Source organism: Psammomys obesus, unplaced genomic scaffold, assembly GCF_907164565.1.
Source record: "Psammomys obesus unplaced genomic scaffold, mPsaObe1.curated_primary_1811, whole genome shotgun sequence".
Lineage (NCBI taxonomy): Eukaryota > Metazoa > Chordata > Mammalia > Rodentia > Muridae > Psammomys > Psammomys obesus.
The window spans coordinates 50,232,644-50,242,213 of record NW_026591086.1 but is presented as its reverse complement, the minus strand read 5'-3'; the positions used below and the strand labels follow the sequence as shown (position 1 = coordinate 50,242,213).

General features: G+C 34.0%; 1 pseudogene; it reads left to right on the top strand.

Annotated features, from left to right (window-relative positions):
* The window catches only part of LOC129678706 (cell division control protein 42 homolog), a 31,927-nt pseudogene extending 23,679 nt beyond the window's left edge, over nt 1-8,248 (top strand).
* Nucleotides 8,249-9,570: the final 1,322 nt, after the last annotated feature.

Genomic DNA, 9,570 nt, shown 5'->3' with positions numbered 1-9,570 from the left:
ATGATGATGATGATGATGATGATGATGATGATGATGATGATGATGATGATGTTAAGCTACTGAAAGTTAGGTCTGCCTTAACTATGCAGAATATATTTTACACATTTCAGTATACAATTCTCACTATTATTCCCAAATTGAAAATATTGTTTTTTAAAATATGTTGACACAGTTTTTGTTTGAATTTTCTTTGGAAAAGATTTGTAAATTTTAGAACACAGTTTTTCACTGCTATGTTTTAAAACTGATAACATTTTCAAATACTCATTGTAGCTTCCCTGAGTTTCCTCTTCCAGAGTTTTCCATTTTTTCTACTTTCAAATTCTTTAAAATTTTAATTATTTATACATATTTATTTTCTCACTGTGTGTCTTCTAATCCCATAATTTGCAGATATTGTGGAATAATTGGTCTGTTAATTTGTGTTCATGATGCTTATATTTCCTGGAATATTTCCTAGTGCTTATTGAAATTTTTATTATAAGCATGGGGCTATTTCTGTTAGAATTTACTATGGTCTCAGTTTATGTTGTAGCCCCCAGGAGAAGCATCAGCTTTGTTTCTTCCTTTTATTCTGGGCATGTTTCACACTTGCAATGTTACTTTTATTTGTTTCTTAATTTAGGAGAGTCTAGAATGAGAAGCTAACATTAAAACTGATTTCATATTCTTTGTGTACAGAGACTTTCTCTTTCCTAAGAATCTTTTTCAATCCCAATATAATGAGTCATTTACATGAGAATTTGTTATGTTTTATGAGCTGATGTTCTGTCAATGTTGTCTGGTCTACAATTTCCAAACAAAAGCTTTTAAATACTGGGATAAACATCATCCCAGGTTTTCTTTCCTAACTCAGTTTGCCACAAGTCTCTTTAAATCTGTTTGGACTGTGAACCTAAAGCATATTACTTTGTCTATAGGAATATCACTTTTATATTATCTGTGCTTTTGGTGTCACTACTTGCTTCCCTACATACCTCTTGTTGTTTTGTCCACTTTTTCCCACACTAAGCATATGTGTACACAGGTACACTCATAAATGTGTCATTTAAGTTTAGCTAGGCATTTAAAGTAATTTGAAACATAAAGTAACAGTATTTCAAGGTATTTTGTAGAACTGTCAGTTCATGTAATTCACCATTTTGTTAGCTAAGAGGAATCAAGAGATAATAATTGTAATTGTTTTCTGAGACAAAAACAAAAATTCTGGGCAAATGAATAATTTGCACAACTCATATAAACTTTAGCTATTTGATACAACTAATTAAAAGCATATTTGATTTTATCATCAGAATATATATAAGTGATAGTATTAATTTTTTATGTTTTAATTTAATACTCTGAATATCCAGCTAACGATTTTTTCTGCTGTATGCATTTCTGACTAGATGTGATATTCCATCTACTAAAATTGCCTTTCCAAGAAAAGAATACCATTTATATTAGGAGCATTAATGATTATGTGACACTACTTTGAACCTCAGAATAGAGTGCCATAAAAAAATAATGCCAGTAAAATAAGCAAGGAAAATTGTTCTTAATTACAAAATTTCCTCATATGGCATTTGTTTTAAAATAGCATTTATTACTGAACATCAAGTTAAAACTGACAACTATAAAAGAAACTTACAGGGATATTGTTACATGTCTTATTTCTATACGTGATTAGATTCTCGTAACTGAATTGGGGGCACACTCTGTCTTGACTTAGAAAGGGAGTACACATAAAACCTGACACCTGCCCTTCCATCATATTATACTGCACAGTAGCTTGAAATTTAATACACTGTTTAGTTCATCCTATTTTTTTACAATGTCTGATTATGTTATACTGTTAAAACAGATGAGAATGTCATTCTTAAAATGAGAGACTTTATCTTCAGAAAGGTAGACAAAATCTGAGATTTTACAATATGGTGATACAATATTGGAATTTAGCATTAGTATTTTACAAAACAAAGATTATGAGCATGCAACAAGGTGTGGCAAGCACATAGCTAATTGTCATCAAGACTGACAAACTGAGTTTGATCCTGGTGATCCACATATTGCCTTCTGACCTTCACATGTATGCACATACCTGAGCACACACAATAACTAATCAAATAAAACCTTGCATATGTGTGTGAGTAGAAACGAACAACTTTAAAGAAGTCATGGATTTGAAAGAATGGCAAACCTCTGTGCTAGCTGACATATATCACCTTCATTATACAGCTTATTCTAATATAACATCATATATGAAGGCATAGGTTATATTGACTAAAAGCATAGTGTTAAATACGCAGATTTCACATACTAAATTAAGTATAAAATCAACACTGTTTATCTTATAGTGTGAAAAATTGAGTGTGTGGAGACACAGGAAGAATGGTGAGGAATAGAACGAATATGATTTAGATACATTATGAATGAACATTCAAAAATAATTTTAAAGTACTATACAATTAATTACTAAAAATGGATACCTCCAGTGATAAGAAATCAACATAAAGAGGAAAGGTTACATTTTAGATTGTATAAGTATGGCTCAATGAACTAATTTCAAAGCTAACAGAACCAACAGCCTCTTACTTTTTCTTTAGGTATATCTTCTGATCCTGCTCAGATAATTGTTTCATCTCAAAAATATTCTTTCACAATTATTTTCAAAAAATAAATTTTCCATTTAATGGATATAAACAGACATATTATAAGCTAAGCCTCGGGACATCATAGTTACTATTCACATATATGTCACTCATTTGTTTAGAGTGAATGTGATGAGGTAGGGGCCGTGCTTTCTGTGGTGAGCACCGAACATAAGAAGAGTGCGTGAAGAAATGGTTTATTCCTTCCGCTTTATTTTAGTGAAAAATTTCTAATGCTAGCTGATTCATCTTACCTTTGCCATAGCTCTTATTTTAATATACCATTTTATATATAGTTATAGGCTATATTTACGAAAAAGTGTTAACTGCATGGGTTCCTTATACTAAATTAACTGTAAAAACCAATGTTCTTTAACTTACAATGTTTGATAAACTACATAATGGTACAAAAATAAAACTAAACAAAAATAATTCTATTTATATCATATATATTTTTTCATGAAATTTTAATAACTACATATAAGACTTTGCGTGTATGTATACATATATGATTTAAGTAAAAATTCCTTACCGTGCCTGACAATGCTCCATAAAATTTATATACTACTTAACACAATAGCCAATACTGGGCACAAGAAACCTCCAATCAGTTTATGGTTTACAATGCCCTGAAGACTCCCCAAACATTTTAGGCCCTTGCTGTTGTTTTTGTTTTCCACCCGGAAATTGATGTAAGCCTCCGTTGCTGAGCAAACCATGCACACTGGATGTAAGACCTGAGGGATCTGATTTGAATCTGGCCTCAAAGTCTCCCTCATGGCACCCCAGCTTCTACAGAAGGGGAGTAACCAATAGTCATACCTGGTTAAGACGCCTACGTCTCCAAAAACGTTCAGATTCTTAAGCAAGCAATTCCCTAATTGGACTTAAGGCCAGCTCATTAAGAGAGAAACTGAAAACTTAACCAATTGTTGCTGAAAACTTAACCAGTTACCTAGGATTAGAGAAATCTTGGATCTTCTAATAACTTCTTCAATTTCTTTCCTCAGAGATTTGAAGTTTGTTGTTTTTTTTATTTTTTTATTTTTTTCATACAGGTTTTTTTCACTTGCTACGTGAAAAGTACTTTATGTTATTTATGTCTGTGGTGAAGGGTGTTGTTTAGCTAATTTACTTCTTAGCCCCTTTGTCTTTTGTATACAGGAGGACTTCTGATTTTTTGAACTAAAAAAAAAAAATAGCTATTTTGTAACCATCCATTTTGCTAAAGGTGTTTGTCAGCTGTAGGAGTTCTGGTCACTTATGTATGCTATCATGTCATCTGTGAATACTGTTACTTTGACTTCTTCCTATCCTATTTGTATCCCCTTGATCTCCCTTAGTTGTCTTATTTGCTCTAGCTAGGACTTCTAGTACAATGTTGGAGAGATTTAAAGAGAGTGGGCAACATTCCCTTGTCTTTTATTTCAGTGGGATTGATTTTAGTTTCTCTCCATTTAGTTTGATGTTGGTTATAGGCTTGGTGCATATTGCCTTTACTATGTTTAGGTATGTGCCTGATCTCTCCAAGACTTTAGAGATACAAGACTTTCAGGGATACAAAGCACATATATAAACATAGTAAAAGCAGTATACATCAAACCTATTGCCAACATCAAGCTAAACACAGAGACACTTAAATCAATCACATTGAAGTCATGGACAATGCAAGGCTGCCCACTCTATCCATATCTCTTCAACATAGTTCTTGAAGTCCTACCTAGAGCAATAAGACAACTAAAGGAGATCAATGGGATACAAATCAGAAAGGAAGAATTCAAGGTATTACTATTTGCTGATAATATGATAGTATAATGAGTGACTGCAAAACTCATTCGACCACAGAACTCCTTCACCTGATAAACACCTTAATCAAAGTGGCTGGATACAAAATCAATACAATTTCATTTTTTATAACTAAAATTAGTGACATAGAAAAAAAAACAAAACTAAGACTCATAACCAAACCTTCAGCAGAGTGCAGGGAATCATATGAAAGAAGGGGGAGTTAGTATGACATGGAAAGGATAGGAGCTCCACAAGGACCAAATATATCTGGGTACAGGGGTCTTTTCTGAGACTGACACTCCACCATGGACCATGTATGGATATAACCTAGAACCTCTGCTCGGGTGTAGCAGAGTGGTACAGTGGTACAGTAGCTCGTGGTAGCTCAGTAACCAACTGGTTTCCCATAGTAAGGGGAACAGGGACTATTTCTGATGGGAACTCAATGGCAGGCTCTTTGACCTCCCCACCCCCCAAGGGAGGAGCAGTCCTGCTAGGCCACAGAGGAGGACTTTGCAGCCAGTACTGAAGATACCTGATAAAACAGGGTCAGATGAAATGGGAGGAGGTTCTCCCCAATCAGTGGACTTGGAAAGGGGCAGGGAGGAGATGAGGGAGGGAAGGAAGGTTTTAGGAGGGAATGAGGGAGTGGGATACAGCTGGGATACAGAGTTAATAAAATGTAACTAATAATAAAAAAATAAAAATGAAAAAAAGAAGAATTGAGGGAAGAAGGTGAATATGTTAAAAAAAGTGAGAAAAAGTAAAACAAAACTCATTATAAAATTGCTAAGAACTACAACACGTTTTTGCTTATTATACAAGTTGTTATTTACCATATTAATAAAACAGTCTGTTCTGAAATAAAAGAAATAAAACAAAAAGTGAGACTTATGTATTTAGTATTTGGAATTTTATTAAAATACAATTAATCCAATAGAATTTAATATTCTCAATTAATAACTATAGTACATTATTATTTGAGCAAGAATTATAGATATTATGGATATTAATGTTATAGGATACTTCTGTTGTGAATTTGGTTTTTCTCTCTGCCTCAAGATCCTCTAATAATGATTATGAGAGTCATTAAATATTTTAAAATATCTAGGGCATATTGCTAAACTATTCTCTAACTAGCTCATAACTCATAATAACCCATTTATATTAATTTACTTTCTGTCATGTGGCTGTTTATCTGGGCTCAGGTACAATGCATGTGTCCTCTTAGCATCTTGTCTGCTTGAATATCTAATGCCCAGCTGTATCCCAGAATCCTTTCTGTGTGCTAGATGTCCAACTTTTATTTCTTGCTTCAGGTAGAGGCATTTTTTTCCTTCATATGTGGTGTGTCCATACAATACACAAGTAATTCCTTCTACAAATCTCACTATGTTATTAGCACAGTTTCCCACCAACATTAATATTGTCAGTAAAGTTTATTTGTATAAATATTTAAATAATAAAAAATTATTCTCATCCGGTATTTTGACACATCTTATGAACTTTAGAAGCTTAAGGAATTATTCCTAAACTATTAGTATAGAATGTATTTTAGATTTGTCTATATGAATCAGATAGAAAGGAAATATTTTTGTAGAGGACCAATATTGAGAAGCAGGTAAAACACAATGAACAAACTTAGTAATTTATAAAATTAACCCAACTTTTAAACTTTAACAGTCTTTAATATATACAGTCATTAAAAGTACAAGCAATACTTCCCTCACAATTTATTGTACAAAAAAATGACCTTTAAAGTTGGGTACCTATTTTATTTGTCAGACATAAAGATACTGTCAGTTTACTGGGAAAAACTATCTATTAAGATGAGAAGTTTTCTTCTTACTATTCTCTACTGCTAATAAAGGGATGCTACTTAAAGAGTTTTCTTAGCAACCTTACATATACGTTCAAAAAAATATGTGAAATAGTTCCTTCAGGAAATCCTCTTTGAGAAAAAAGGGTCATCAAAACACTTCTAATTAATTCCCTTAAGTTAAGTGCTAGTTAATTGCACTGCAGTCACTGAAAGTACTTATGTTTTTATAAGATGTTCTATCTCATTCTTGGGAAAATATTCTCCAATGGTTTAAACTTCAATGCTGTGAAAATGGAAAATAGATTGGGACTTGAGGGGAGACAACATAAAAGCTAAATCAATCTACATACTGCTCTTTTTCTCTCAACATTTTATTACATACATCAGTAGTTTTCCATCTCTGAGTTGTGACACTTTGGCAAAACTCTAACTCTATGCCCTAAAACATTTGTATAAGAGTACCAAGCTTACTGTACAAAGTCATGAAATAGCAATGAAAGTAATTTTATTTTTAGGGGTGACCATAACATGAGGAACTGTATCAAAGCTGACAGTATTAGAATGGTTGAGAACCACTGATCTCTTATAGAAATGAGATGTTCATAATTTTGTCTTTCACAGGAGCAATGCAGATAACACTCTGCAGAGAATCTGAGATAAACACTTAATTTGAAATATTAAAAGAAGATACAAAACCATTTCCACAATACAGACAGTTAACTGTGTTGCTGTCAGCAATGGTATTGTTGATAAAATATGTCTCCTGATATCCTACACAACAAACAAATTTCCATCATAATCTGTATTGATTTTTTACAACTATGCAGTCACAGTTATGATTTGTCGAGAGCCATATACTCTTGAACTTTCTGATAATGCAGGGAAAGAAGATTGTGACGAAGACCACTGAACTATTCACAAACAGATGTTTTTCTAATACGATATTCAGTGTTTTTTTTATCCTTAGTTAAAAATTGTGAAAGACTATGAGTCTCAGCCTCTGTTTTGATGCCTCAATCAGTAGTCTTACAGAGGTCATCAATGGTAAGCTCCTGTTCTATTCCCCGTCTTCTCCTGCTTCCATTGTTTATCAGGTTTGTCCTTCTGAATGAGGATTGAGCATCTTCCCTAGGGTCTTTCTTGTTGTTTATATTCTTTAGGAGTATACATTTTAGTATGTTTATCCTATATTATATGGCTAATATCCATTTATGAATGAATATATACTATGTGTGTCTTTCTGCTTCTGGGTTACCTCACTAGCAGAATACAGGGAGATAGAAAGACCTGGAAGGGAGAGGAGCTCCAAAAGGAGACCAACAGATCCAAAATTACTGAGCCCTGGAGGCCTTGAAGAAACTGATATTGCAACTAAGGACAATGCATGAAGGAGACCTAAAACTACAGTTCAGATGTAGTCCATAGACTACTACATAGTCCATAGACTTGGTCTCCATGTGGGTTCCCTAGTAAGGAGATCAGGAGCTTTATCTGGCATGAACTCAGTGGCAGGCTCTTTGATCATCTCCCCCTGTGGGGTGCAGCCTTGCAGGGCCACAGAGAAAGACAATGCAACCAGTCCTGATGAGACCTGATAGGCTAGGGTCAGATAGAAGGGGATGAGATCTTTCCCTATCAATGGGCTAGGGGAGGGGCATAGAGGGAGAAGAGGGAGGGAGGGTGAGATTGGGAGAAGAGGGATACAAATTGAATAAATTGTAATAAATGATAATAATAATAAAATGTGAAAGACAAGCAGTTGCCTGAGATAACTGAACACTGTACTAAGGTACTTTTCTCGCTTCTTAGAACCCAAAGTGATCTCAGAGATGACCCCGCTACTACTAGGAAACTTGCCAAGAACAAACAGAAGATTATCACTCCACAGACTGCTGAAAAGCTGGCCCAGGATCTGAAGGCTGTCAAGTACATGGAATGTTCTGCCCTCACACAGAAAGGCCTGAAGAATGTGTTTGAATAAGCAATACTGGTATTCTGGAACCCCTAGAATGAAAGACAGACAGCAAGTATATGAGGCAATGAATGTCTTTCCAGAGTCCTTAACGCACAATTGCTGTTGTCATCATAACAAAAGTAATGCTTAAATAAAAGTAAAGGTTACAGGTGAAAATTTGTTCTCGCTGCAACAGTGGCCTCTTCCCACACTTACGCATATGCATTCATGTGAGTGTTGCCTACTGGTGAGCACACTTTGCCCTTCCAGAAATAGTTAATTTTGAATAATTGATGAATCCTAGGTTTTTTTTCCTTGTTTAAAACAACAACAACACAAGTTTCACATTCCATACTAAATTATGTCTGTACTTTTGTCAATGTATGGGGCATATATATCTATGAAGGGGAAAGTTGTCAATGTCATATTCATATATACAAATATATATATATATGTATATATATATATTTGTATATATATGTATATATATACATGTATGTATATGTATATGTATATACATGTATATACATGTATATATATATGTATATATGTATATATACATGTATATACATGTACATACATATATATATATATATATATATATGTATGTTCTCTATTCAGCATTGGATGTTTTTCAAAAAATATACATATAAATATTTGTAGAATAATTTGTCGGTGGTGGCACATGCCTGTAATCCCAGCACTCTGGGAGGCAGAGGAAGGCAAATCTCTGTGAGTTCTAGGCCAGCCTGGTCTAAACAATGAGACCAGGACAGCCAAGGGTACACAGAGAAATCCTGTCTCAGAAAAACAAACAAACAAAAAATAACAAAAAATATTGATATTTCAAATGATTTAAAGAAATAACAAATAGTTGATTTTCAAAATTTGAAAAAGTCTTATTCTTCTACCAAATATATAAGCATAAATCATGATAAATTAATTTAAGTAAATTAATATCCATCGCAGAAAAGTAGTCACCATTGGCTAAAAAGTTGAATATTTGTGGAGAAATAAGTAGACAAAAGTGTTGCCTTTTTTTCTTTACATTTTTTTTAATTTTATTTTTTTTCTTATCAGTTACATTTTATTAACTCTGTATCCTGCTCCCTCATTCCCTCCCAATCCCACCCTCCTTCCCTCATCTCCACTGTGCCCCTTTCCAAGTCCACTGATGGGGGGACCTCCTCCCCATTCATCTGATCCTGTTTTATCAGGTATCTTCAGGACTGGCTGCAAAGCTCTCCTCTGTGGCCTAACAGGACTGCTCCTCCCTTGGGGGGTGGGGAGGTCAAAGAGCCAGTCATTGAGTTCCTGTTAGAAATAGTCCTTGTTCCCCTCACTATGGGAAACCAATTGGTTACTGAGCTATCACA